This window comes from Panthera onca, chromosome D4, assembly GCF_046562875.1.
Source record: "Panthera onca isolate mPanOnc1 chromosome D4, mPanOnc1 haplotype 2, whole genome shotgun sequence".
Lineage (NCBI taxonomy): Eukaryota > Metazoa > Chordata > Mammalia > Carnivora > Felidae > Panthera > Panthera onca.
In genome coordinates this window covers 20,423,004-20,450,926 of record NC_138351.1, presented here as the reverse complement: position 1 = coordinate 20,450,926, position 27,923 = coordinate 20,423,004, and the positions used below count along the sequence as shown (strand labels likewise).

The 27,923-nt window shown below is 39.1% G+C and overlaps 1 long non-coding RNA gene across 2 annotated transcripts in view; it reads left to right on the top strand.

The window, feature by feature from the left end:
• Positions 1–26,156, top strand: part of LOC132663597 (uncharacterized) — a 103,610-nt gene extending 77,454 nt beyond the window's left edge. The window contains exons 3-5 of one of the 2 annotated variants that reach the window (XR_009603153.2): positions 10,409–10,564; positions 25,037–25,238; positions 25,813–26,156. This is a non-coding gene — a long non-coding RNA (uncharacterized LOC132663597). The remainder of the gene's footprint in view (positions 1–10,408; positions 10,565–25,036; positions 25,239–25,812) is intronic. The other variant, XR_009603154.2, reaches the window with a different exon arrangement.
• The last annotated feature ends 1,767 nt before the right edge of the window (positions 26,157–27,923 follow it).

Sequence of the window (27,923 nt, the reverse complement as noted above, 5' to 3'; positions counted from 1 at the left end):
TTCAAGCCCCACATTGGGCATAGAGCTTACTTAAAATTTTTTTGTTTGTTTTACATCACCAAATTTTGGGGTGAGTTATTAGGCAACAGATGTTATGGGTTAAACTGTGTTCCCCCCAAATTTATATGTTGAAGCTTCTATGCCTCAAAATGTGACTGTATTTCAAAATGGGCCTTTTGGAGGTTATTGAATTAAAACAAGGACCCTAATCTAATCCAATTGGTGTCCTTATAAATAAGAGGAGATTAGGACAGAGAGAGACATCAAGGATTTTCAGGTACAGAGGAAAGACCATGTGAGGACACAGCGAGAAAGAGGTCATCAATAAGCCAAGAAGAGATACCTCAAAATAAATCAGACCTGCTGATACCCTGTTCTTGGACTTCTGGCCTGCAGAATTATGAGAGAATAATTTCTATTGATTAGGTCACCCAGTCTGTGGTACTTTATTTTACAGTGTCTGACAAACTCAAGAAAAATCTTTTCCCCCCCAATTCCCACCTGACTCTGCCAAATCTCCAGACCTCTCCCCTACTTTTTTTGTGGTAAGTAAACCTTATTTTTAACTTAAAGTCCACACCTGGACTCCTGATCAAACCTGAGGGAAGGGCATCCTCTCAGCAGAAATTGAATCTGGGATTTGGGGAGAATTTGGGGATCTCTCCAATGTGGGCCCAGAGAGCAGAAAGGGCCTGTCTGTAAAGGCAAGCTGAGAACAGACACCTAGAAATGAGCAGATGAAAGAGGGGAAATTCTTAAATGTTTTCTTTTTCATGTCTAATAGAACTTTCTTGAGACCCAGGTATATTCCATATATTCTGAGAGATGGCCTAGTATTCTTATCGTAGACTCCCCATTTTGATTAAGTTAGCTCAGTTGGTTTCTATAACTTGCAGCCAGAATCCTAAATAACCCAAGTGTCAAGCTGGGTTCACCAACAGTAGATATTTGTGGGATGGAGGCCTAGACAGAAGAATGTGATGGAACTCCTGATCCCAGCTTGCACTCCTGGCATGCCCAGAAATAACTGGAGAGACATTTGGTGAGATCAAGAGGTCTTACATGAGCAAGGGGACAAGATGAATCAAGGAAATTTGAGTTATTACTGTAAATGTGATCTCATTTGTACTCATAGCCTTGAGTAGAAATTTGAGTCACAGAGAAATAAATCAAAAAGAATGATAGAAACCTGTGACAATAGTGCCAGGCAGGCCAAAACCTAGAATGAACTGGGGTTTTAAAAAGTGCTAAAGAAAAAAAATCATTTCATAAAGAAACATAAGAAAAATTGAATCTGCTGTCAGTGTGTTGTGAAATGGTTGGCCAGGATGAAAAAAATATAATAATAACAAAATGAAACAAAAACAGTCTTTCAGGAAGAAGCTGTATGGGCCAAAAAGAAAGCTTGGGGGAGGCCTGTGACCCAGCTGCTAGTAAGAGAGGAAAAGAAGGCATCCCATGCTTGTTCTTTGCGTATCAGTCCCGACCTAAGCCTGATCCCTAAGCAAGCCCAGAACCCACAGTGCATGTGAGGAAGAGGAGAAGAAATTCTGGAAACCTGTATTCCTAGGGAGAACTATGTAGTCAATACACCAGTTAGAAACTCAGTCACAGCCAATGACCCCGAAGCTTCTTGTCCTTTTGCAATGGCACATCCATCCTGATAGAGAGGCAAGTGGATCCTGATAGGCACATGAACCCTGATAGCAACCTATATCCTAGTAGCAACAACACATATGGTAAATTGAAATATTGTTCCTGAATATTATACTTCCCTATAGCACTGATGTCAGGTCAGTTCATGAGATTTCCTCTGGCCAGTGAAATGTAAGCAGAAGTGGCATGTGTCATTTCCAGGCGGTCACTTGTAGACCCAGTGTGTGGTTTGCCGTTTCTCCTTTTTCTCAGCGATGAGACTGGCAATGTTCCAGATAGAGGCTGTTCTATCAGCCAGTGTCCCAGGTTAAAGCAGTATGAGCAAAGCTGTACTGACTTGTAATGAGCATGAAGCACAGTGAGAAATAAATCTTTGCAGTTAGCCATTGTGATTTGGGAGACCGTTTGTTACGACAGCATAACCTGGCTTCTCTTTACTCTTAAAACCTGCAAGATCCAGGGCATTGGGGATAAGAATAGAGCATTTCTGGTCACCAGGGACAATCTGCAGGCTCCAGAGGATGGCAGTGAAAGAGTATTAGAGGAAGAACCAGAGCAAATCTGCCAGGAACTCAGGGCTAAGATAAATGTGAGAATTGTCTGGAGGAAGCAGGACATAAGAAATCCCCTGGAATACAAAGTGTATTATTAATTTTTACTTCAACTGAAAATACAATAGGCTGATGATACCTGATAAAACAGAGGTTATATTAATGAAAACGGTTTGAGGGGATTTTGAGTTTTTGTTTTGTTTTTCAGCGAGGTTCTGAGCCAAAAGGTAAAGCAAGGGTGAAACTGACTTGAGGAGTATCAAATGCGCACATACTCCCTGGAACTGCCACTGATTTGGGGTATAGTGTTTTGAATACAGAATCAAGATACGGTGGTCTACTGTTGCCCCAGACCACAACCCCCTTTTCACATACTGTTTCTGTCTCTATTCTAAAAGCCAGTTCTAACCCCCTATGTACATAAATTCTCCGAACACTTGCTCTGTTTTATGCAGCAATCTTTCTGGGGACAGAAAATATGTCCTGAACTTCTGTCTGAGGGCAAGGACCCTGTTTGTCCAGGCACGAAATTCCCTTCCCGCAATCTGCCTATCTCCTGGATTGAGAGCGCCCCACAGCACCCTCCAGTCCAGGTTCACTGTTCACCTTTGAAGACATCAGTACCATCTTGGAATCTTCACCCTCCCATCCCTGGCGGCCCATTGCCTGCAGTAAAACGGGGATTGTTAGGAACCCTGGGTCATCTTTCTTTGCTGGCCATCCTGAGTCTCTGCATTTGTATCAACACTTTGTCAGTCTGCCCCATTCTGGTCCTGCCTGAGTGACCAACTCCTGTGCTCAGCTGTGCTCAGCTCTTCTCCTCTGCTACAAAGCTATGTTCATCCCATGTGGGCATGTCACAAATCAGGGTGACAACTATATGAATGAAACAGAGACTTAGCTTTCAAAATGATCTCAACTGATTTTCGTGAGTGGTCCAGACCAACAGAAAAGAACCCACCAAGAAGGTTTTATTAGTATGGTCAAAAACGGAATTATAAGGGGCCCCTGGGTGCCTCAGTCGGTTGAGCATACGACTTCGGCTCAGTTCATGATCTCACGGCTCATGAGTTCGAGCCCCGCGTCAGGCTCTAGGCTGATAGCTCAGAGCCTAGAGCCTGCTTTGGATTCTGTGTCTCCCTCTCACTCTGCCCCTCCCCCAGTCTCACTCTGTCTGTCTCTCTCAAAAATAAATAAACACTAAAAATGTTTAAAAAAAAAAACAGAATTATAAGAGTCCAAGGTAGGGACGACTCGGCATGACAGGTATTCATAAAAAACAGGCCTAAGGTATGCTGTTTTTGACCACAGGAACCAACTGTTTATTGCAGCTACTAAAAAAGCTATGAAAGAAAAGGAGATGTTAATCTTCTTCTAAATTATTTTTGCCTGTCTACATCTGAAGAAAGTTCTGGGCTCTGATTTGTCAGATTGAGGTTGGTCAGGATGGCTGGATTAAAATTTTAACTTGAGCAATGTCATAAAATTTGTACAAATTTGAAGGGACAATTCTAGATTAAAAGACACTGGAGAATCATGTAAACCAAATGCAATGTGAGCTCCTTTATTTGATCCTAGATTTAAAAAAAAAAAAAAAACTAACTAAAAAGACATTATTTGAATAATGGGGGAATTTTATATGGTCCGTATATACCATATTATTAAATGTATTAAATTGCTGTTAATCTTTACAAAAATTTTTTTTTAATTTATTTATTTTGAGAGAGAGCAGACAAGGGGCAGAGACAGAGAGGGGGAGAAAGAATTCCAGGCAGGCTCCGTGCTGTCAGTGCAGAGCCTGATGCAGGGCTTGTACTCATGAACTGTGAGATTATGACCTGAGCTGAAACCAAGAGTTGGACATTTAACTGACTGAGCCACCCAGGTGCTCCAAATTGCTGTTAATCTTAAGTGAGATAATGATGATGTGGTTTTGAAGACAAAGTTCTTGTTATTAGGAGATACACGTTGTCACGCTAAAATAGTTAAGCATGAAACAGCATGTTGTTGCCAACTTTCTTTCAAATGGCTCAGAAAAATAAGAGTTATACATATATGTAAAATCTAGGTGAAGGATATATAGGTACAACTGTATTAATCTCTCCAGTTTTCTATAGGTATGAGAATTTTAAAGGGGAAATTTTATCTTGAGAAACCACTGAGAGGAGAGTAATTTGGGCTTAAGTGAAGAATGGAAGAAAAGCCAAGATGGCTATGTTCAATTATAGAGGCGTTACCTCCGAGGAAAAGGGTGGGGCTTATTTAGAATGTCTCCATAGAGGAGAGGTAGGATTTAGGCATGGGAGAGACCAGAAAGTAGATTTTGGCTTAGCATAAAGAAAATCTTGTAGGAAGACTCTTGTGCCTTGGCTACAGCCAACTCTAGTAGCAGAGAGAAGACAAATTTAAAAGTGACAATGTGTTTGTCACTTAATATGATCTTTGGATTTTTACTACCGCAGGATGACCAGCAAAATCTTTTAATCCAAGGCAAGGGAATGTCCCCACAGAGTAAAAGTTAAGAAAACAGTTAAGATTTTTTTAAATTATTGAATAAAGCTTGTTCAAAATACTGAAAGCAACCTATCTAACTATACATGTGCTATACATGTACTAGATCATACAAACAGTGGTGTAAGAGATGATTCCACTTGTATGTGTAGATTATCCCCTTTTAATTTTCTTTTAACTCTTCTCAGTAGTCAAGATGAAAGGCTTAGTCTTATGGTCTTATATCTCCTATACCTCCCCAGAACTTCTAGCAAGCTACAATACTTAATCAGGGACCAAATAAAATAATGTATATTTATTTTAATGGTTGCCTTCTTTTGAAAGTAACCTTCCTGGAGTTCCATTTGTTTTAGTTACCTATTTTTTCCACTTTAAGTAAATATATTAGAGTCTGAAAATTTTAATCCATTAAAAAATCATACCAAGGGATATACCAACATGGCAAAAAAATGTACAGGAGGTATTTAAGTATTTGCAGTTTAGGTAAGTCCTGAAAGAGGTTCTTTTTCTCCCCTGTGTAATTGGAATACTAGAGGCGATTCCCTGGCAAACAAGACTCCTCTCTAAAGAGAACTGTCTCCTGTGATGATGAATCTCTGAAGTTCTCCAGGGTTGATGTGGACAGATGCCATCTCTTCGTGCGGAATAAAGCTACAAAAGTGGTTTGTCTTCATGGTTCTTTATTCACTCTCTTGAATCTTCTGCAACTTCCCTTGAATTCCCATTCTTTGCATGCTGGTCTCCAGCCCTTCAGTTGCTTTCTCTTTGATGACTTTTAAACTCTGAAGATTTAGGGGCACCTGAGTGGTTCAGTCAGTTAAACATCTAACTCTTGATCTCAGCTCAGGTCAGGACCCTGTGGTTCAGGAATTTGAGCCCCGCTTGGAATTCTCTCTCTCTCCCTCTCTCTCTATCCTTCCCCTGCTTGCCCTCTCTATCAATATAAATAAGTAAACATTAAATTTTTTTTTAATTTAGAAAAAGTCTTTGAAGGTTTAGCAAATATTCTAAGAAACGAGAAGTTTCAAAAATGTCCTTGATTGTGACTCTATGCAGTATTTTCAATGCCTTGAGCAATGGTTGAGAGACATCCCATAGGGTGATAGCACTTATATCAGATTCAGCAGACTTTACAACCTTTTCCTTAGCATTGAACATCATTTGCCCTGTTGAAACATATGGATGGAAGACAGACATCTTACTTTCTTTGGCCTCCTTCATTTTATACTGTAGGCAAGAGCTTTTTCTCCTTATAGTGTTAATAACTCGATGTAACATATTTTCTTCCTTTTTCTCTGAGAGGTTAAAGACCACAATATTATAAATCATTGTACCAGTGGGAATCAAAACAAGCCTAAGTAAACCACTGAACCATCCTGCTTGAGAATACAGTTCTCTCTCTCTTTTTTTTTTAATGTTTTTATTTATTTATTTTGAGAGAGAGAAAGAACACCTGTGCAGGGAAGGGACAGGTAGAGAGGGAGAGAGAGAATCCCAAGCAGGCTCTATATTGTCAGTGCAGAGCCCAGTTCAGGGTTTGATCTCAGAAACCGTGGGACATGACCTGAGCTGAAATCAAGAGTCGGATGCTTAACCGACTGAGCTACCCAGGTGCCCCAGGAATACAGTTCTCTTGATCACAGTAGAATCAAATAGTCTACTCTATGCCAAAAAATCCCTCCCCATTTCTTGCTTGCTGCCACTGATTGACCATTCAAGTAATAGGGGTGATTGATTATTAATTTCTCTTGAGCATCACAATGTTGCATATCTGTGGATTTTTTTTTCGAAATCAGAGACTGTTTATAAGTAGAAAAATAATAGTCAACTTTATTAATTTAAAAATTATATATTGAGCATTTGTATATCTGAAAATGAAACTATTATCAAACAAGGAAAATGCTTGCCTTGTGAAGCAGTTTTCCTCTTCTAAGATCCTTACAGATGGTCACTAGATGATCACATGTTAGAGTTACATTTGTGAAGTGGGATGGTGTAACCATTATTGTCTCATGAATTTAATATTATATAAAATTTCTGTGGCATAAAATGACAATTTAAATGGTACGTGTGCTCTCCAGTGTCAGACAGCCGAGTCAGAGGAAAAATCAGAAGATAATAGTTCTGGCAAAATTTAAATCAGACAATATGTATTCTGAATTTTATCAGGTTGTATTAGTAAAAGCAAATTATTAAAATATTTGTTTGGTGAAACCTATTTCTCATACTGATTTCCTCTGAATCCTTCCTGTAAAGCTAGTGATGCCTCATAATGTTCTCAGTGTTGTATTTTGAAGAACAAACATTTTCAGTTTTGTAACTTCAGTTGGCCAACCTTTATTCTTTTCAACCTTAGGTGTCATACCTAAGACGTTTTTGCCTAACCCAATATGCACGATGGTTAGGTGAGTAAAATTTACTAAGTACCAAGAACACTCCAAAAAATTAACATCCTCAGGCATGTCAGATTCAAACTTTAATGTGTACTAATGATTCAGTTTTTACCTACAGGTGTTAAATGAAATTTTATTTTCGTTTTAAACACAATATAAAAAGTTCAGAGGAAAAACCAAGACACTAGAAGGAGGAGCGACATAAAAATTTCCCCTTGATAATTGCTTTCACTGTTTTGTATCAAAGATTTGCAGTGAATTTGCCTGGAGAATTAAATCACTAGGAAATTTTAACCCAAATGAGTGAAGAAAATAGTTTACTGTAAGAGTGAAAAAAATTTTTTTTATGTTTTATTTTGTTCTATACTGTTTTCAAACCCAGTTTTCCAGAGCTGTGGTTTCAAGGACAACCCAAATCTGATGTTGCTCTCTCCTGATCTACTCCTGGAAGCTCATCTGCCTGCAGCCTATCCCTCGTCTGGCTGTTGTCTCATTATCACACACACGCTCAGCATAACCACTTATGTGTTCCATGTATACTTCTCCCTGCCCTGAGGTTGCATTTCCTCTCCCTTCCACTAATTCCCATTTAAATTTTTTTTAATGTTTATTTTTTATTTTCGAGAGAGAGAGACAGAATGCGAGTGGGGGAGGACAGGAGAGAGAGGGAGACACAGAATCTAAAGCAGGCTCCACTCTCTGAGCTGTCAGCATAGAGCCAGATGTGGGGCTTGAACCCATGAACCCTGAGATCATGACCTGAGCTGAAGTTGGACGTTCAGCTGACTGAGCCACCTAGGTCCACCCGTAACTTATTCCCATTTTAGAGGAAGAAGTTGTATGGCTCCTCTAATACAATTCTCTCATTTTTAAGTTGTAGCTGCCTGGCAGAACCATTTGAGATTTGCCCAATCAAAAAAGTTTAAGCTGGGGCTACTAGGCGGCTCAGTCCACTGAGTATCCAACTTTGGCTCAGGTCATGATCTCAGGGTTCATGAGTTCAAGTCCCACATCAGGCTCTGTGCTGACAGCTCAGAGCCTGGAGCCTGCTTTGAATTCTGTGTCTCCCTTTCTCTCTGCCCCTCCCCTGCTCACACTGTCTCTCAAAATAAATAAACATTAAAAAATAATAAAAAAATTAAAAAGTCTAAGCCACATCACCTCCATGAGGTTTGTTCCCCAAAGCACTCATTTATCTTTCTCTCACATGAATTCCTTCAAAAGCAACATCTTTCTGCATCTGTGTCAGCCTTTTGATATTGTCAGCCTTTTGATTTTAGCCTTTCTAGTGGGTGTGCAGTGGTATCTTATGGTTTTATTTGTATTTCTGAAGTGACTAGTAATATTGAACATCTTTTCATGTGCTTATTTTCAAGTCATTTATCTTATTTGGTGAAATGTCTATTAAAATATTTTCCCCGTTTTTAATTAGGCTGTTGGTCTTACTATTGAGTTATGAAGTTTTTTTCTTATATGTATTTTGGGTACAAGTCCTTTATCAGGTGTATGTTTTGCAAATGTTTTCTCCCAATTTATGACTTTGTCAGTTCATAATGTTCTCAGTGTTGTATTTTGAAGAACAAACATTTTCAGTTTTGTAACTCCAGTTGGCCAACCTTTATTCTTTTGGTGTCATACCTAAGACGTTTTTGCCTAACCCAAGACTGCAAAGACCGTAATCTTTCTTTGCCTCTAGAAGATTTGTAGTTAATTCTTGTATTTAGGTGTACAATCTGTCTTGAGTAAGTTTTTGTACATCGTATAAGGAAGAAGGCTAGGTTTATTTTTTTGCATTTAGATTTACAGTTTTTCCAGCACCATTTCATTTGTTCAAAAGATAATTCTTATCCTCTTGGATTACCCTGGAAACTTTATCAAAAATATGTTGACCGTGTATGTATAACTTATTTCCAGACTCTATTCTGTTCTATTGATCTATACTTATTCTTATGCTAATATCACATTGTCTTAATCACTGAAGTTTTATAGTAAGTCTTAAATCAGGTAAGATAAGTCCTCTGACTTTGTCCTTTTTCAAAGAGATTTTGGCTGTTCTATTTTTATTTTTATGTAAATTTCAGGATCTTCTTGTCAATTTCTACAAAAGCCTGTGGGGATTTTGATAAGGATTGCATTAAATCAATAGGTTAACTTAGAAGGAATTGCCAACTAACAACACTAAGTCTTTCCCATCTATGAATATGAAATAATTTTCTATTTAAGTATTTAATTGCTTTCAACAATTCTGTATAGTTTTCACTGTACAAGTCCTGCATTTCTTTTGTTAAATATATTCCTGAGTATTTTGATCTTTTTTTTTTTTTTTTTTTTTTTTTTTTCAACGTTTTTTATTTATTTTTGGGACAGAGAGAGACAGAGCATGAACGGGGGAGGGGCAGAGAGAGAGGGAGACACAGAATCGGAAACAGGCTCCAGGCTCCGAGCCATCAGCCCAGAGCCCGACGCGGGGCTCGAACTCACGGACCGCGAGATCGTGACCTGGCTGAAGTCGGACGCTTAACCGACTGCGCCACCCAGGCGCCCCAGTATTTTGATCTTTTGATAGTATTGTGAATGAAATCATTTCCTCAATTTCACTTTTGGATTGTTCATTGTTAGCTCAGAGAAATAAAATTGATTTTTCTATATTGATCTTGTATACTCTGACCTTGCTAACCCAAACTGTTCTAGTTCTTTGGTTTTTTTTTCTTTTTTCTTTTTTGTATCTTAGGATTTTCTACATCCATGACTCTATCATCACAAATATAGTTTTACTTCCTCCTTTTCAATGTTTATGCCTCTAGTATCTTTGTCTTATTGCATTGACAGAATCTCCAGTACAATCTTGAATATAAGTGATGACAGTGGACATCCTAGTCTTATTCCTGATTTGGGGGGAGGGGACAGAATACAGTCTTTCACTACTACATGGGATGTTAATTGTAGGTTTTCAGAGATGCCCTTTATCAGGTTGAGGAAGTTTGTTGAGAATATTTTTTTAAATCATAAATAGCTATTGAATTTGGCCAAGTGATTTTTTTTGCATCTATTGAGATAGTAATCTGTTTTGTTTTGTTTTTTTGTCCATCACTGTATTAATATAGTGCATTACATTAAATTGATTTTCAGTTGTTAAACTAACCTAGTATTTCTGGGTTAAACTCCACTTGGTCATGATGTGTAATTGCTTTTATATGTGCTGAGACCTGTTTAATAATATTTTGTTAAGGATTTTCCTTCTATACTCCTGAGGGGTATTGGTCTGTAGTTTTCTTATACTGTGTTTGGATAACATAGGGGGAAGATGGCAGCATAGGAGGACGCTGGGCTCACCTCATCCTGCTGATCACTTAGATTCCACCCACACTTGCTTAAATAACCCAGAAAACCGCCAGAAGACTAGCAGAATGGACTCTCTGGAGCCAAGCAAAGACAAGAGGCCCACGGAAGAGGGTAGGAAGGGCAGAGAGGCGGTGCGCCTTATACTGTTTGTATATGTATCACTTTTTCACCTGGAAACAATGCAATGTATATGCACCTTAAGGTCACAGATAGAGCAGTGAGTAATGTTCACTACATTCTGTACTCTCATGGAGTTTACAGTCCTGTTGGAAAAGTCAGAAATACTAAAAGAAAATAAATGCTATTTTAGATATACAAGTATAAATATGATTGTTTTAAAATAAATAAATAATTTTATATGATTATTTAAAGTAATGGAACCAAATGGAAGGAGGTAGGTGGACATTTAAAACATTTTAATTCCAGTATAATTAGCATACAGTATTATATTAATTTTAAGTGTACAATATAGTGATTCAGCAATTTTATACATAACTCAGTGCTTATCATGATAAGTATACTCTTGATCCCCTTCACCCATTTCACCTGTCCCCCCCCCTTCCTCCCCTCTGGTAATCACCAGTTTGTTCTCTATAGTTAAGAGCCTGTCTTTCTGTTTATCCTGTTTTTTCCTTTTTTCATTTTCGTTTCTTAAATTCCACATTTGAGTGAAATCATATGGTATTTATCTTTCTCTGGCTTATTTCACTTAGCATTATACCTTCTAGATCCATCCATGTTGTCACAAATGGCAAGATTTCATTCTTTTTTTTATGGCTGAATCATATCCCATTGTATACATATACCACATCTTCTAATTTATCTATTCATCTATTGATGGACACTTGGGTTATTTCCATAATTTGGCTATTGTAAAAATGCTTCAATAAACGTAGGGGTGCGTATATATTTCTGAATTAGTGTTTTTGTTTTCTTTGCGTAAATACCCATTAGGGGGAGTACCGGATCATATAGTAATTCTATTTTTAATTTTTTGAGGAACCTTCATACTGTTTTCCACAGTGGCTGAAGCAGTTTGCATCCCCACCAACAGTGCACAAGGGTTCCTTTTTCTCTACATCCTCTCCAATACTTGTTATTTCTTATGTTGTTGATTCTAGCCATTCTGACAGGTATGAGGTGATATCTCATTGTAATTTTGATTTGCATTTCCCTAATTATGAGTGATGTTGAGCATCTTTTCCTGTGTCTGTTGGCCATCTGTTTGTCTTCTTTTAAAAAAAATATTTTTAATCTTTATTTATTTTTGAGAGACAGAGCATGAGCGGGAGAGGGGCAGAGAGAGAGACACAAACACAGAATCTGAAGCAGGCTCCAGGCTCTGAGCCATCAGCACAGAGCCTGACTTGGGGCTGGAACTCAGGAAATGTGACATCATGACCTGAGCCGAAGTTGGATGCTTAACCGACAGAGCCACCCAGGCGCCCCTTATCTGTTTGTCTTCTTTGGAGAAATGTCTATTCATGTTTTCTTCCCATTTTTAAAATAAATCCAGTATAGTTAACATAGTATGTTATATTAGTTTCAGGTGTACAATATAGTGATTCAACAATTCTATACATTACTTGGTGTTCATCATAATAAGCACACTCTAAATCCCCTTCACCTATTTCACCCATCCTCCCACCCACCTCCCTTCTGGCAACAGCCAGCTTGTTCTCTATAGTTAAGAGTCTGTTCTTTGGTTTGTCTTGTTTATCTTTGTTTACTTGTTGTTTCTTAAGTTCCACACATGATTGAGATCATATGGTATTTATCTTCTTCTATTTTTTAGTTGGGTTATTTGTTTTCTTGATGTTGAGTTGTATAAATTCTTTATATATTTTGGGTACTAATCCCTTATTAGAGATGTCATTTGCAAATATTTTCTCCCATTCAGTAGATTGTCTTTTAGTTTTGTTGATTATTTCCTTTGCTGTGCAGAAGATTTTATTTTGATGTAGTCCCAATAGTTTGTTTTTGCTTTTGTTTCCCTTGCCTCAGGAGATATATCTAGAAAGATGTTGCTATGGCCTATGTCAGAGAAATTCCTGCCGGTGCTCTCTTCTAAGATTTTTATAGTTTCAGGTCTCACATTTAGGTCCTTAATCCATTTTGAGTTTATTTTTGTGTATGGTGTAGGAAAGTGGTCTAGTTTCATTCTTTTGCATGTAGGTGTCGAGTTTTTCCAACACCATTTGTTGAAAAGATGGTCTTTTTCCCATCGCGTATTTTTGCTTCCTTTGTCAAAGAGGAATTGACCATATAACTGTGGATTTTTTCTATGTGTTCTTTCCTGTTCTGTTGATCTATGTGTCTGTTTTTATGCCAGTACCATACTATTTTAGTTATTATAGCTTTGTAGTATATCTTGAAATCTAGGATTGTAATACCTCCAGTTGTGTTTTTCTTTTTCAAGATTGCTTTGGCTATTTGGGGTCTTTTGTGGTTCCATACAAATTTTAGGATTGTTTGTTCTAGTTCTGTGAAAACAGCTGTTGAGTATTTTGATAGGGATGCATTAAATCTGTAGATTGCTTTGAGCACTATGGATATTATAATAATATTTGTTTTTCTAATCCATGAGCATGGAACATCCTTCCATTTGTTTGTGTCATCTTCACTTTCTTTCATCAGTGTTTTTTGGTTTTCCAAGTAGAGGTCTTTCACTGCCTTGGTTAAGTTTATTCCTGGCAATTTTATTGATTTTGGCACAATTGTAAATGAAATTATTTTCTTAATTTCTCTTTCTGCTGCTTCATTATTAGTGTATAGAAATGCACCAGATATCTGTGCATTGATTTTGTATCCTGTGACTTTACTGAATTCATTTATCAATTCTAGCAGTTTTTTGGTGGAATCTTTTGGATTTGTTATCTGCAAATAGTGAAAGTTTTATTTCTTCCTTACCAATTTAGATACATTTTATTTCTTTTTGTTGTCTGATTGCTGTAGCTAGGACTTCCAGTAGTATGTTGAATAAAAGTGGTAAGAGTGGACATCCTTGTTTTGTTCCAGATGTTGGGGTAAAGCTCTCATTTTTTCCCCATTGAGTATGATGGTAGGTGTGGGTTTTTCATAAATGGCCTTTATTATTTCGAGGTGTGTTTTCTCTAAACCTACTTTGTTGAGGGTTTTTATCATGAGTGGATGTTGTTACCTTGTCAGGTGATTTTCTGCACTTGTTGAAATGATCATGTGGTTTTTCTTGTTGACGTGAAGTATCACATTGATTGATTTGTGAATTTTGAGCCACTCTTGCATCAGGAGGGAGTCGTGCTTTAGCAGTTAGTATGGAAAACCTCTCCCAAAGGGTGATATTTAAGCTAAAACCTAAAACGTGAGCCAGCTGGAAAAGGGAGAGGAGATATAGGAGTATTTCAGACATAGGTAACAACAGGTACAAAGGAGCTGCGCAGGAAAAATTTGGATGAAATATAGAAACTGAACCATGTGAAGAAAATCAAAAAACGTGAGTGACTAATGGAAGGGTGATGTCTGAAACGTAAATGCTTTACTCCATCTTCTAAAGGTACCGAATTTGGCACTGAGAAAAATGCAAGTATTAACTGAAGAAGCCAAAGAGTTGCTTGGATGCAAAAATAATTATTTCTTTTCTTTTAACTTTTTTTTAATGTTTATTCATTTTTGAGAGAGAGAGAGAGAGACAGCCTGAGTGAGGGAGGGGAAGAGAAAGAGGGGGACGCAGAATCTGAAGCAGGCTCCAGGCTCTGAGCTGTCAACCAGAGGCCCAATGTGGGGCTCAAACTCACGAACCGTGAGATCATGACCTGAGCTGAAGTCGGACACTTAACTGACAGCTACCCAGGTACCCTAAAAAATAATTATTTCTATTCCTGTCTTCTTGTCACTTTAGAGTTTCCTAGAGGCTGAGTATGATGGTACTCTCACAAACCTTAAGATCTACCAGCTGAAGGTGACTTCAGGGATTTTCAAACATCTTTTATACCAAAATCCAAGTAAGAGAAGCCTGCTCACTGCATTTTGCCAGAAGTACTTGTAAAAATAGTTCAGTGTGGCTTTTAGTCTTAGATGGTCATAAGGATTTTTCTGGAGCTCAAAGAGTTACATACCCGTTCATCTGTCAACTGAAATAGAAATATTACTCAAGAGAGTGTTCACAGGCACATGTCTATATAAATGTGAATGTGACAAGTGAAAAATGGCTCAGTCCTACATACCCTAAGCATTCTGGGAAGCATGTGTACATTTTTAAATTGATTGCTTTTTTAATTCTTTGTGTATCATATTCATGGCTTTAAAAAATTTACTGATTTCCTTCATGAAGAGTTTAGCAAATGCAGAATTGAATCTTAATTTCTGAATGCCTTGATTGCTTCTAATTGCCTTTTGTTTCTGTATGCGTCTCAGTTTAATACCACAGAAAGCTTTTGAATCATTAGCTCTGGAAACATAAGCCCACCACTTTATCGCACAATAAGTGAATCATAAGCATCCAGGCTAGCCAGCGAAGCTGACCTGGAAGTGTCTTTTTAGCTGAGAGATTTGTCTGTCTTCAGCCGCTTAAATCATTTGTCATCTTAGTGGAAATTTTCAGGATGGCCTCACAACTATAAATTTCCAGCCTGGTGTGGAAATGTATTGCCCCCCACATCTGAACATTCTAGATATGGAAGAAGCTTTAAGTTATACTCGCTGTCTGAAACAGCAAGGGAATCTTAAAGTCCTCTTATTTCAAACCTCTCCTCCTTCTCCCTCAACCCATCAGGAGTAAAAGTATAATGCAAAGGTAGCCTTAAAACAACATATAGTGAAGGTTATGATTAGCTCTTAGCTTAAGAATACAAACTTCAGAATTAGATCTGGATTCAAATCCAGACTCCCCACGTTCAGTTGTATTCCCTAGGGAAATAAAGTTATTTACTCTATCTGAGCCTCATCATCTTCATCTAAAAAATTGAGGGAATAATCTCTATCTCAAATGGCTGTGATAGGAATCAAACAAGATAATATATATAAAGCGCATAGCCTAGTTCTGAACACACAGTAAGAGCTCAGGCAACTTATCAATGGATTGTTATCCAGTCCAGTTCATTTACAGATAAGGAAACTCCTCTATCTGTGAAATATTGAAGAGGCCACACATTTGTCCAACATCTCATGGAATGACTGGTGCAGAACAGTGGAGTTGAGGTTTCCTAATTTTCACACCAAAGTTCATTCTGCTCAAAATGCTCAAATGTTTTGGTTATTCTTCAAGTGATAAGCACAGAATTTTTCCCGCCTGCTTTCTTATTTGTGTGATCACTTACAGTTTTGGTTCTAGCTTGCTATCCTGTGAACCTTAGGCTAAACAATATACTCTTCTGAAAAATATATGAAAACAGTGCAAAATGATTAGAAGGTGAAAAACCTACATGGAAAAAGAAAGATTTTTAAATAGTGCAACATAGTGCAAAATAATTAGAATACATACGCAAAAAATTGTAGGAGAATAATGGCCTTGTTTTGAATGGTGATACTTTTTCACTTTCTAAATGAATTTTTCCAGAGAAAATGGTTCTTGGTGCGAAGTCTAATACATAACCTTTATAGATGCACCTATGTTTTTGTTACAAAAAATCTGTTTTTAAGTAGTTTTTTGCTTTGTTTTGTTTTCCCTAAATGTTTCCGCTAAACAAGAATGAAGGTTTTGCAGAGGGAAAGGAGGAGAGAGAGACTTGGTGCTGTGTTTCCCCCGTGACAGGAGGGATTTTATCAAGAAATAGAAGATGGATACGGCATTGTCGTGCCCTGGGTACTGCAGTTCCCTTTGACGAAAGGACTTCCAGTGAAGTCCAAAACAGAAGAGGAAGTAAGTGATTCTTGCCGACAGCTGGACCAGTAAACGGTGTTGAGGAAGAACTTTCTCCTCTTGTGCTAGCTAGTTCAGCATTATTTCAGCTTTGTTCTTTTGAGCCTCCAACCTCTTGACCTTGGTATCACCAATCAACCCCTGACCTGGAAGGGTGTAGCCCAGGACCTCTTGCAGCCTGTGGGCCCCGGTGAGGTTTATGGATACGTGACAGCAGTAATGGTACTGCTGTGGTTTTTGGATCCTATTAAGTAAGATTCCTTTTATTCTTACTTATGTAAGCAAGATGTGCTAACTGCATACAAATATGCAGTCATAAGAGTAAATAAAAAAGAAGTCCTCCTCACCCAAAGCAGTTGGCATCTTGCTTTTTTTACTTGGTCATATGTCTTGGAACTCTCACGTAGTAAATATAAATTTACCTCATTTTTTTTCACTCATCGTATAGTATTCCACAATACAAATGCACAAAATTCATTCAACCATTCGCTACTTGAGGGAAATTTCTGCCCTTTTCAGTTGTTCCTTATTATAAATAAAGCTGCAATGACTGTATTTATTTATTTATTTATTTATTTATTTATTAAATGTTTATTTTTGAGAGAGAGAGAGAGCACACGCAAGTGGGGAAGGAGTAGAGAGAGAGGGAGAAACAGAATCCGAAGCAGGCTCCAGGCTCAGAGCTGTCAGCACAAAGCCCGATGTGAGGCTTGAACTCACGACCCATGAGATCGTGACCTGAACCGAAGCTAGACGCTCAACTGACTGAGCCACCCAGGCTCCCCCTATGTTTATTTATTTTTGAACGTGAATGAATATTTCAGAAAAACAGATTTTTAGAAATAGAATTCCAAGGATGTACTTACTTTAAATTTTAATAGATATTTCTAATTTGCCATCCAAAAATTTTATTTTTTTTTAAATTTTTTTTTAACGTTTATTTATTTTTGAGACAGAGAGAGACAGAGCATGAACAGGGGAGGGGCAGAGGGAGAGGGAGACACAGAATCTGAAACAGGCTCCAGGCTCTGAGCTGTCAGCACAGAGCCCGACGCGGGGCTCGAACTCACGGACTGTGAGATCATGACCTGAGCCGAAGTCAGATGCTTAACCGACCGAGCCACCCAGGTGCCCCCAAAAATTTTATATCAATGTACACTATTACAGCCTCTACAGAAACTGCCCATTTCCATCTGATAATACTGGTGTCAGACCCTGATTGGTTATAAAGTGTGCCTCATGGTTTATTTTGCATTTCCTTTATTACTCTGGGCATTAAACAACTTTAGATTTTATCATTCTTTTTGTGTATGTGAATTGTCTCTCTATTTCTTTTAACCAGTTTTGTATTTTATATATTTGCAATAACTTTAGGAGATTTTAATGGCTTTTGTATACTATATTTGGTTTTATATGTTTTACAGAGACTTTCAGTGGGACCTTTTATTTTGTTTGTGTTTTTGTTTTTGTGGGGTTTTTTGTTATACAGATCTTTCAGTTTGTTCACAGTAAGACTTTTTTATTAACGGCTCCTGGAATTTTTGTCTTTCTTAGGAAAGGCTTTATCACTGCCTCTTCCAACATTATAAAACTTGATATATCATGTAGTTCCTTTCTGATTTGTTTTTTTAAATTAGTGTTTAGAATTTAATCCATTTTGGTTTTGTGTTTATGATATGATACTGGCATCTAAATTAAATATTTTTCAGGATTTCCAACACTCTCAATATAATTTGTGAATAGTGTATCCTTCTTACTCTGATTTGAAATGCATGTTCCTTTGTTTTTGAATTGCCTTTTTCTGTTCAATTTTTCATGTCTTTATTCTGAACTGATACAACATTGTTTAACATAAACTTAGTATATTTTGATAACTGAAAAGTCCTCAGTGTTCTTTTTTTTCCTCAAATTTTATTGCTTGTTCTTGTGCATTTTCTCTTTTACATGAACTCTAAAATCAGCTTATCAAATTCAATAAATCTCCTGTTGGGATTTTTATTAGGATTGCATTGAATTTATGGATTAATTTGGGAAGTTGACATCTTTATAATATCAAGTCTTTCATCCAGAAACTGTAGCTTTCTATTTATTTGGGTCTTCTTTTATATCTTCTATAAAATTTTATAGTTGTCTTCACATGGACCTTGCATTGTTCTTGTTGGTTTATTCCTAGGGGATTGTTTTTAAAGCTTATGTTGCCACTGGGAATGAGTTCTTTAGATTTTGATTTTCTACGAAGAAAAGGATACGAAAATGAAAAGAAAGCAGGAGCTGAAAGAATAGGAGAGAGAAGAGAAAGAGAAATTAGAAAGGTAAGATGAGATGATGCACAAGGAAGACAGGAGAAAATTTGATTATTTTCAAGTACCTATTATGTGACATGCGGCTATGATGGAGACATTTGTTCAGAAGCACCATCTCACATACTCTTCCCACCAGGTGACTCATCTGAGAAAACTAAAGCTTAAAAAGGTCAGCAAGGCAGCCTGGAACAGGAAATGGAAAGAGAACAGGTTTAGAGTGAGATCTGGGAACCGATCCCAGATTCCAGTCTCACCAGCTGTGTGATTTTGCTCCAGTTACCTAATTACATTTCTCATTTGGAAAACGGGGATAATATCTGCTCAGGTGATTGTGAGGATTAATTGGAATAATGTGTCTGAAGTGTCTGCTCATTAGATGCTGCTCTCAGTAAGTGCCAGTTCCCACCCATGAACCCACGTCTTCCTGCCCCCAGCCTCCCTCTCTGCCCCAGAGTCTGCTCAAGATAGCAAGGAGACTTCAGGTTAATATGCAACATGAGTTTTACTCCCTGGGTGCACAACACCCAGGAACACATACCTAACATTCTTAAGAAACGTTGTAGGAGAAATCGTCATTAGAAACAGTGATCTGAGTCTGAAAAAAAAATCACGTAAGCCAAAAAAATAAATAAATAAAAACCCACCCATTTTTACAAAAGGAGGCATTGTTGAAATGTGAATCCGTATTCAAGTCCATTCTCACTGAAGTGAGAAACACCCTCTCTTTCTACCCAAACAATAGTTCCTTGTCTTGAGACAATGCTGTCTACATAGCCCTGGAGAGCATCAAATCCCCGTGGCGATGGCAAGATGGCAATGGTTTCTCCTGGGGACGCTGGAAACAGTGTCTGGAGGAACCATGGCACCTGACCCAGGGCTTCGGCTATTGAAAGGAGACTCGTTCCCAGCCTGAACGGCAGGAAAAACAGAATTGACCCCCATCGTCCTGGCTGTTTTATATTTGCTATAGGGCTCTGATCCTCTGGAGAAGTTGTCCTTATGAAATGTGAATATGAAGTCAAGAGAGAGAAGACGTACCGAAATGTTCTCTTCTAGGCAGCATGTGCCTTTGTTCCCAGCACATTGCTTTTACTCATCAAGAAAATGTGTGACCTGGCCTGGATTGAAATCCTCTGCCCGGAGCCTTATTTCCTTCATCTGAAAAATGGGGTTAATAATAAGGATCTCAAAGGATTGCTGTGAGGATTAAATCACACAAATATAAGATTGTATCCTGTGAAAATCCAATGTATTCTTTCATCATATAGGAAGCTGCATTCATAGCCTGTGAATGTCTTCAGTGGTTCTCCATTTCTCTTTTCAAGGGGAAATTTGATTTCTGCAATAAAGCCAAATGTCGTATGATTCTGGGATTAGTAAATAATGTGTGTAATTAAGCTGAGCTACTGTATTTTTCACTTTTTTTAAAGGGGCGATCTCTCTTAAATTCTGAGACTAGTTTCCATATGTGACCTATAAATTGACCTCAGTCCATCAGTGCTATATTCAACTTGTATCCAGAAGCCAGTCACTTCTGACCACCTCCTATGCACCACCTGTTCAAATTGAAGCCATTGTCATCTTTCTTCAGGATTATTGCAAGCAGTGTCCTCCTAAATGGTTTCCCTTCTTCCCGACTATTGCCCTAAAAATATTTTCAGCAATGGCAGTATCATGACAAGAAATGTATCATTTATCCAGAGGAATGCTTTGGCCATCATTTAGTTATTCACTTAGTCAACAAATACTTATGGAGCCCCTACCATATGCCAGCATTATTCCAGGCTCTGATGATACAACAGTGAATACAATACACACAGATCCCGGTCTCATAGAGCGTATGTTCTTGGGTGCAATGACTATTAAACAAATGTCGAGTGCAGCATACTCTATGCTGGAAGGTGACAGACACTGTGCAGAAGAAATAATGTGGAGTAAGGGGGGAAAGGAGCACAAGAAGTGGGGATGGGAAGTGGGGTTTTTAATTTTAAATATGGTGGCTGGAAAAACTCTTCTGATGAGCTGACATTTGAGCAGAGACTGGAAGGAAAAGAGGGAGAGGGACACATGGTTATGAGAGAATGGAGTAGGGAGGGTGTCCCAGGCAGAGGAAACAGTGGTCCAAAGGCCCTGCCTGGAGGCAAAGCAGAGAGACACAGTGAATAAAGGGAGAAGAGAGAGGTGGTTACACATATGGTGTGAGTGGGAATGGATCACAAGGGTGGCTGCAGGCCATCAGGAGGAGGCAGGCTCCTACTCAAAGGAGCTAGAAAAGCCACTGGAGGATTGTGAGTGGAGAGGGGACCATGATCTGATTTGCATTTTTTAAAGTTTATTTATTTATTTTTGAGAGGGAGTGAGCATACAAGTGGGGGAGAGGCAGAGAGAGAGAGGGAGCCGAAGCAGGCTCCAGGCTCTGAGCTTCAGCCCAGGGCCCAACACAGAACTCGAACCCGTGAACCGCGAGATCATGACCTGAGCCAAATTCGGATGCTTAACTGACCAAGCCACCCAAGCACCCCCTGATTTGCATTTTTAAAGGATCATTCTGGCTAACCACTTCTGTAGAGCATCATTTCTCAAACATGAGTGTGCATCAGCCACCTCTGATGGCTTCTTAGCACACAGTTGCTGCGTCCATCCCCAGAGTTTCTGATTGAGTAGGTCTGGTGTGATGCAGGGGAATTTGCATTTCTAGCAAGTTCCCAGGTGATGCCAGTGCTGCTGGTCTGGCACCACACTGTGAGAACCGCTGGCTGGTAAACAGAATAGTTTCTAAAAGGGGGAATAGTTGAGGCAGGGGAACCAGCTATGGGACTCTTCACAATAATCCAGAAAAAAACAGATACTGATGGCTTCAGTTCAACCAGGTGGTGGCAGAAGAGTGGTGAGAAGAGATTAGATTCTGGATAGAATTTGAATATAGATCCAATGGGATTTGCTGAAACATTGAATGTGGAGCATGATGAAAGAAAGAAAGAAAGAAAGAAAGAAAGAAAGAAAGAAAGAAAGAAAGAAAGAAAGCCAAAGTTTAGATTAAGCAACTGGAGGAATGGAATTACCATTTCCTGAGACAGCAAAGATTTGGGTGGGGGTGGGGTCAGATATCAGGAGTTTGGTTCAGGGAATGTTAGATTTGATATGCCTGTTAGGTATCCAAGTGGAGATGCCAGTCAAGTCTTTCTCTTAGAAAAGTCTAGAATCCAGGAGAGAATTCTGGGCTGGAGGTAGAAAGGCAGGAGCCAGCAGCATGTAGATGGCGTCATGAAGGCTGGCTGAGATCATCACCAGAGAGAATGAAGGTAAAGAAGAAGTTCAACGCTTGACGCTGTGGCAGTCAGTCCAATGGTTAGAAGTCAGGGCGATGAGAGGGAGCAGAGATGAGACTGAAAAGTGAGCAGGGAGATGAGAGGAAAACCTGGAGGGTGTGGTGGCCTGGATGTCAAGGGAAGTAAGTATGTCAACAAGTTCAGGTGCATTTGCTAGGAAGCCACCTTGTCATAACAGTGACCACCAGGCATCCTCTGTGAAGGAGGAGATACTGGCTACCATGGAATATGCCAAATTTGGAAGTGGTTCCTTATGGATAAATTATTCCCACAGGAAAAGGTAGTTACCGTGATTGAAATTACACACACACACACACACACACACACACCCTTTTGAGATGATTTTGCTGCTGCAATCGAAAAACACACCATTGACACAATTTAATTGTTGACATAGACTAGAATCTTTTCTTTCATCTTTAAGCAGTCTGTCTAGCTGCCTTTTGTCTTTGAAGCGAATTGTCCAGTTGTGAGAGCGGGAATTGTAGGTGTGATTCAGATTGCTGGGAATTTGTGTGAGTAAATTGGATAAATGTTTCAGGAAGTATGGAGGTTTTTCTTGCCCCAATCCCTTTATTTTCTGGTACTGAGTCTTAGAAGTCTCTGTTTTTTTTGATACAGCTGCCTAAGGTACTTACTACAGGAAGCTGTTGCTTGCTTCTCTGTGAGAATTACAGAGAAGTTCTGGCAATTCAGGACACCCTGAAAAGAGCCATTTGCTGCATCCCTCATCAAGGTACAGCTGATGGCAAGCCAGCCTCACTCAGTAACATGTTTAGTGAAAATTCATTCCACAGACTTTTTATGTTGCTTCTTTTTGTGAGTTGCAATTCATCTTTAAACCCGTTTGGTAGGGTTGCCTGGATGGCTTGGTCAGTTAAGTGTCCAACTCTTGATTTTGGCTCAGGTCACAATCTCATGGTTCATGAGTTTGAGCCCTGCATCAGGCTCTGCACTGACAGGGTGGAGCCTGCTTGGGATTCTCTCTCTCCCTCTCTCCACCCTTTCCCTACTCATGCTCACTCTCTCAAAATAAATATAAATAAACTTAAAAAATAAACCTGTATAGTATATTAAAAAATGTACCCCACAGACTGTATATTACTTCTCATGGTAGGGAAGAATACTACTTGTAGCTCAGCATTACAGTCCCTAGATAAATTGGGTAAAGAAGACAGTGCCCAGCTCTGCGTGTGGTACAAGTGGTGGAGAGGTGAGTGATAGACACAGTCCACTGCTGTGTGTCACCTCTTTAAAGGGGTCTGTGGCTGCTGGTATTCAGCACTCCTCTCCATAGAAGATGTCCAAACAGACTGTATGGAGCTTCTGTATGTTTCTCTATAAGGAGAAAAGAATTGTTTCTTATTCAGGTTTACTTGTCAAATGGAGTATTGAATACTTAGGACTAGGTATGTAACCTCTTCATGTCTCATTCACTCAAGAGATATTTCTGTTAAATCTCAGGCACTGACCTATGTGTTTGCGACCTGTATGTAAACAAAACAGTCCCAAATCCCTGCCTTCTTGGAGCTTACGTTCTAGTGTGTGGGGCGGGGAGGGGGGGGGTGGGGGGAATAACTACAAGCATGATAAAGAGTTAAATTATGTAATACGTTGCCAAGCCCTAACGCTATGGAGTAAATGGAGCATGATAAGAGGTTTGGGCACGCAGGGAGAAAAACAGCTCGTAATTTCCGACAGCAGAATCAGGGTTGGTCACATTGAGAGGGTGACATTTGAGTAAAGATTTGTAGGAAGTGACGTAGTTACCCAAGTAGACTTCTGAGGGAAGAATGTTTGAGGCAGATGAAAGAGCCAGGGTGAAGGCCTTCAGGCCAAATCAAGCCAAGAATATGTAAGGAATAGCATTGGAGACCAGTGCGTCAGGAGCAGGATAAGGGAGGGAGTAACAGGAGGTGAGGTCAGAGAGGAGATGGGGCCCTACTTGTAGAAGGCCTTGTTGGACATTCTAAGGATTTTGCCATTTTGTTTGAGTGCAATGGGAAGCCCTGGGAAGATTTTAGGCAGATAAATGATACATTTTGAATTACATATTAGGAAGATCATTCTGGTTATGTCTGCTTATGTCTGGATGTCTGGAAGACACACAGATGGCCAGGACAGGAAAAGATGCTCAACATCACTCATCATCAGGGAAATGCAAGTCAAAACCACAGTGAGATATCACCTCACACCTGTCAGAATGGCTAAAATCAACAACACAAGAAATAACAAGAATTGGCAAGGATGTGGAAAAAAAGAAACACTCATGCACTGTTGGTGGGAATGCAGATTGGTGCAGCCACTGTGGAAAACAGTACGGAGGTTTCTCAAAAAATTAAAAATAGAATTACCATATGATCCAGTACTCTCACTACCGGGCATTTACACAAAGAAAACAAAAACGCTAATTCAAAAAGATATATGCACCCCAATGTTTATTGAAGCAATTTTATAATAGCCAAATTATGGAAGCAACTCAAGTGTACCTTGATACATGAATGGATAAAGAAGATATGGAATATGTTTTTTTAAATTTTTTAATGTTTCTTTTTTTTGAGAGAGAAAGAGAGAGAGACAACACAAGTGGGTGGGGGGAGGGGGCAGAAAGAGAGGGAGACACAGAATCCAAAGCAGGCACAGAGCCCAACGTGGGGCTCAAACTCATGAATTGTGAGATCATGACCTAAGCTGAAGTGGGATGCTTAACCAACTGAGCTACCTAGGTGCCCCAGAAGATGTGGTATATATACATAATGGAATATTACTCAGCTGTAAGAACAAGTGAAATCTTGCCATGTACAACATAGATGGGTCTAGAGGGTATGATGCTAAGTGAAATAAGTCAGGGAAGGATAAATATCATATGATTTCACTAATATGTAGAGTTTAAGAAACAAACAAATGAACAGAGAAAAAAAGAGACAAGAAACCAGACTCTTAAATCCAGAGAACAAACTGGTGGTTGCCAGAGGGCAGGTGGGTGGAGAAATAGGTGAAATAGATAAAGGGGATTGAGAGTATACTTATCATGTGATGAGCCCTGAGCAATGTATAGAATTGTTGAATCATTGTACACGTGAAACTAACTTGACACTGTATGTTAATTATACAGGGAAAGAAGAAAACCAAGGACTGATCCCTGGGATGCTCCAAAATTAATAGGTCTTGGAGAAGAGAGAGTGCTAGCATGAAGACTGAGAAGGAATAACCAGTGAGCCAGGAAGCAAATGGAAAAGAGTATGGTGTCCTGGAAGCCATGTGAAGAAAATATATTGAGGAAGAGGGAGTCATCAGCCATGCCACTGGATTTACAGGTAAATTTCCTCTTTTGCAAAATGCAAATAATAATAGTACCTGCCTCATAGGGTGAAATCAGATAATGTATGTGAGTGGCCAGTCACAATGCTTAATGCCTATAAGGGCTCAAAAATACTACTTAATTTCTATTCCTAGCACCTCTGAAAAATCACTGATCATGATAAAGCTGCTCACTGTACAAGATAACCCCTAGGGGGCGCTCAAAGCTTTCCTTTCTTTCCCATTACTGTTCTTCCCACCGGAGACCTCAAATTTAGATACAGGACCAAATGGACCCAATGGTAACTGAATCCTCTGTAGTAAAGGTGGAAAAATTCAATACAGTGGGTGTCAGACTTCAGTGGGGGTAAGAATTACCCAAGGAGCTTGTTAAAATGGAAATCTACAGCAGACCCAGCCACCAGAGATTCTAATTAAGTAAATTGAGAGGGGACCTGAGACTCTGCATTTTCCCACCCCAGGCGATTCCAGGACAAAAAGAATAATAACTGGCCTGTAGCAAATGTTTGCTTCTTCTTTTTTGGGGACCTCAGAGTAATTTTGGCTTCTCTTTTTTCCCTTCTCTTCCAGGCAGCTAATGACGTAAACCAACCCAGGGACTTCCTCTAGACTGGGAGGTGCTAACCAAGGGAGTTCAACAGAAAGCATGCCTGGGGTGAGTGGCTTGGCCTAGCTTTTAGTCTGTCCACATCAGAGGACACAGTATGGTGCCTCCCAGTCCTCATCTGGCCCCCAGACCTTTTTGTTGTTGTTCTAATAAAATTTAAAATCATTTCCAATGTTTACGACTCAGGTGATTTCACGTACAAACCCAGGTGTCCTGCTTCCCTAGGACAATAAGAAGATTTGAAACCTGCTCTTGCATTTCCACATAGCAAAGTTGCTTCCCTCAGATGGGCATGGACTCTGTAAATTGCCACTATCCCCATCCTTCTCTCCCCGACACCCTCCAAATCAAAGCCAAGCGTCCACTGTCATTTATCATCATACTTATACTTCTATTTTCTTGACTCATTTCACTAGACTCTTGACTATTTCACTAGACTCATTCAGGAATCTCAACCTACGAAAGTATTTTTCATATCTGGTGGGCAACGTTCCGTGTGGTAGGAGTAGAATCTGGGGTTGGCAACCCTAGCCATTCTCCTCTAGGGACAGAGCAGGCTCACCTCAGAATCCATAGGGCATTGGTGTGCAGGCATTGGTTTGATTATACCCGGCCCTGGTGACAAACATCCCTTTTTTCTCTTTCTTATGTTGCTTAAGATTGCGGATAAAGCATTTAGGATAAAGCGTTAAGGATGAATCTTTACGGTTGGATTGTCCTTATAAGAACCTCACAGAACCCTCCATAAACTGGGAACTGAAGTACAGTTACATGGGGGTGGAAACAGACGCAGGGGGTACCCTACCCATTTTCTCTTGCCCTCACCACTTCCTTGTAGGCTGCCTGATTTCACCTGGAGCACCCACATTCCTTTGCCTGAAGTTTTCCAAAGTGGCTGTGCCACTGTGCATTTCCAGCAGCAGTATCTGAAATTCCAGTTGCCTCTCGTCCCTCTCAGCCCTTGGAATTGTCTGGTTCTTTTTTTTTTTTTAAGCTATTCTGTTAGGTGTAGCACGGTCTCCTCACGGTTTTAATTTGCATTTCCCTAATGACTAACGATGTTGAGCAGCTTTCACGTGGCTTCTTGGCCCTCCATGTATCGCCTTTAGTGAAGTGCCTGTTTAAATCTTTGCTCATTAAAAAAAAAAAAAAAAAAATCAGGGACACCTGCATGGCTCAGTTGGTTAAGCGTCCGACTAAGGCTCAGGTCATGATCTCACGGTTTATGGGTTCAAGCCCCACATCAGACTCTGTGCTGACAGCTCAGAGCCTGGAGCCTGCTTCGGATTCTGTGTCTCCCTCTCTCTCTCTGCCCCTCCTCCACTCACACTCTGTCTCTGTCTCTCTCTCTCTCTCTCAAAAATAAACATTAAAAAAATAAATATCTGCTGTTCATTTTCTTATTGTTGAATTTTGATAATTCTTCATATATTCTGGATTCAATTTTTTTTGTCAGATAAGAATATTTGCAAATATTTTCTCCCGTTTTATAGCTTGTCTTTTCATGCTTTTAGCAGGGTCTTTCACAGAACAAAATTTTGCATTTTTATGAAGTCCAATTTATCAATTTTCTTTCTTTTATGGCTTGTGCTTTAGACATCATATCTAAGACCTATTTGCCTAACCCAAGGTCACAGTCTAGAATCAATGCCTATTAGGATTAATTTTGAGTTAATTTTTGTGTAACATATCAGAAATAAATCAAGATTCATTCATTTGCATTTTGATGATTCTTCCTATTATTTTAATAACAAATTTCAGATAAAGTCCTTCGAATCATTACATCACTTGTTTTTCCTTTCTTTGTTTCTGAGGCATAGCCAAGATTAAGGTTTTTATGAGTCAGTTTTTATACATTTGGATATATATCTATAAACGAAATATGGTATTATATTTACTTTAACATGTTTTTGAGACCTAGCTACCTTGATACATGGAGATATAGTTTATTCTTTTTAACTGCCATGTAATATTGCCCCATACGACTATACCACCTTTATGAACGGATGTTGCAGTGGAATCCATCTTTTCACTAGTGCAAACAGTGCTACAATAAACTTCCTTGTACATGCTC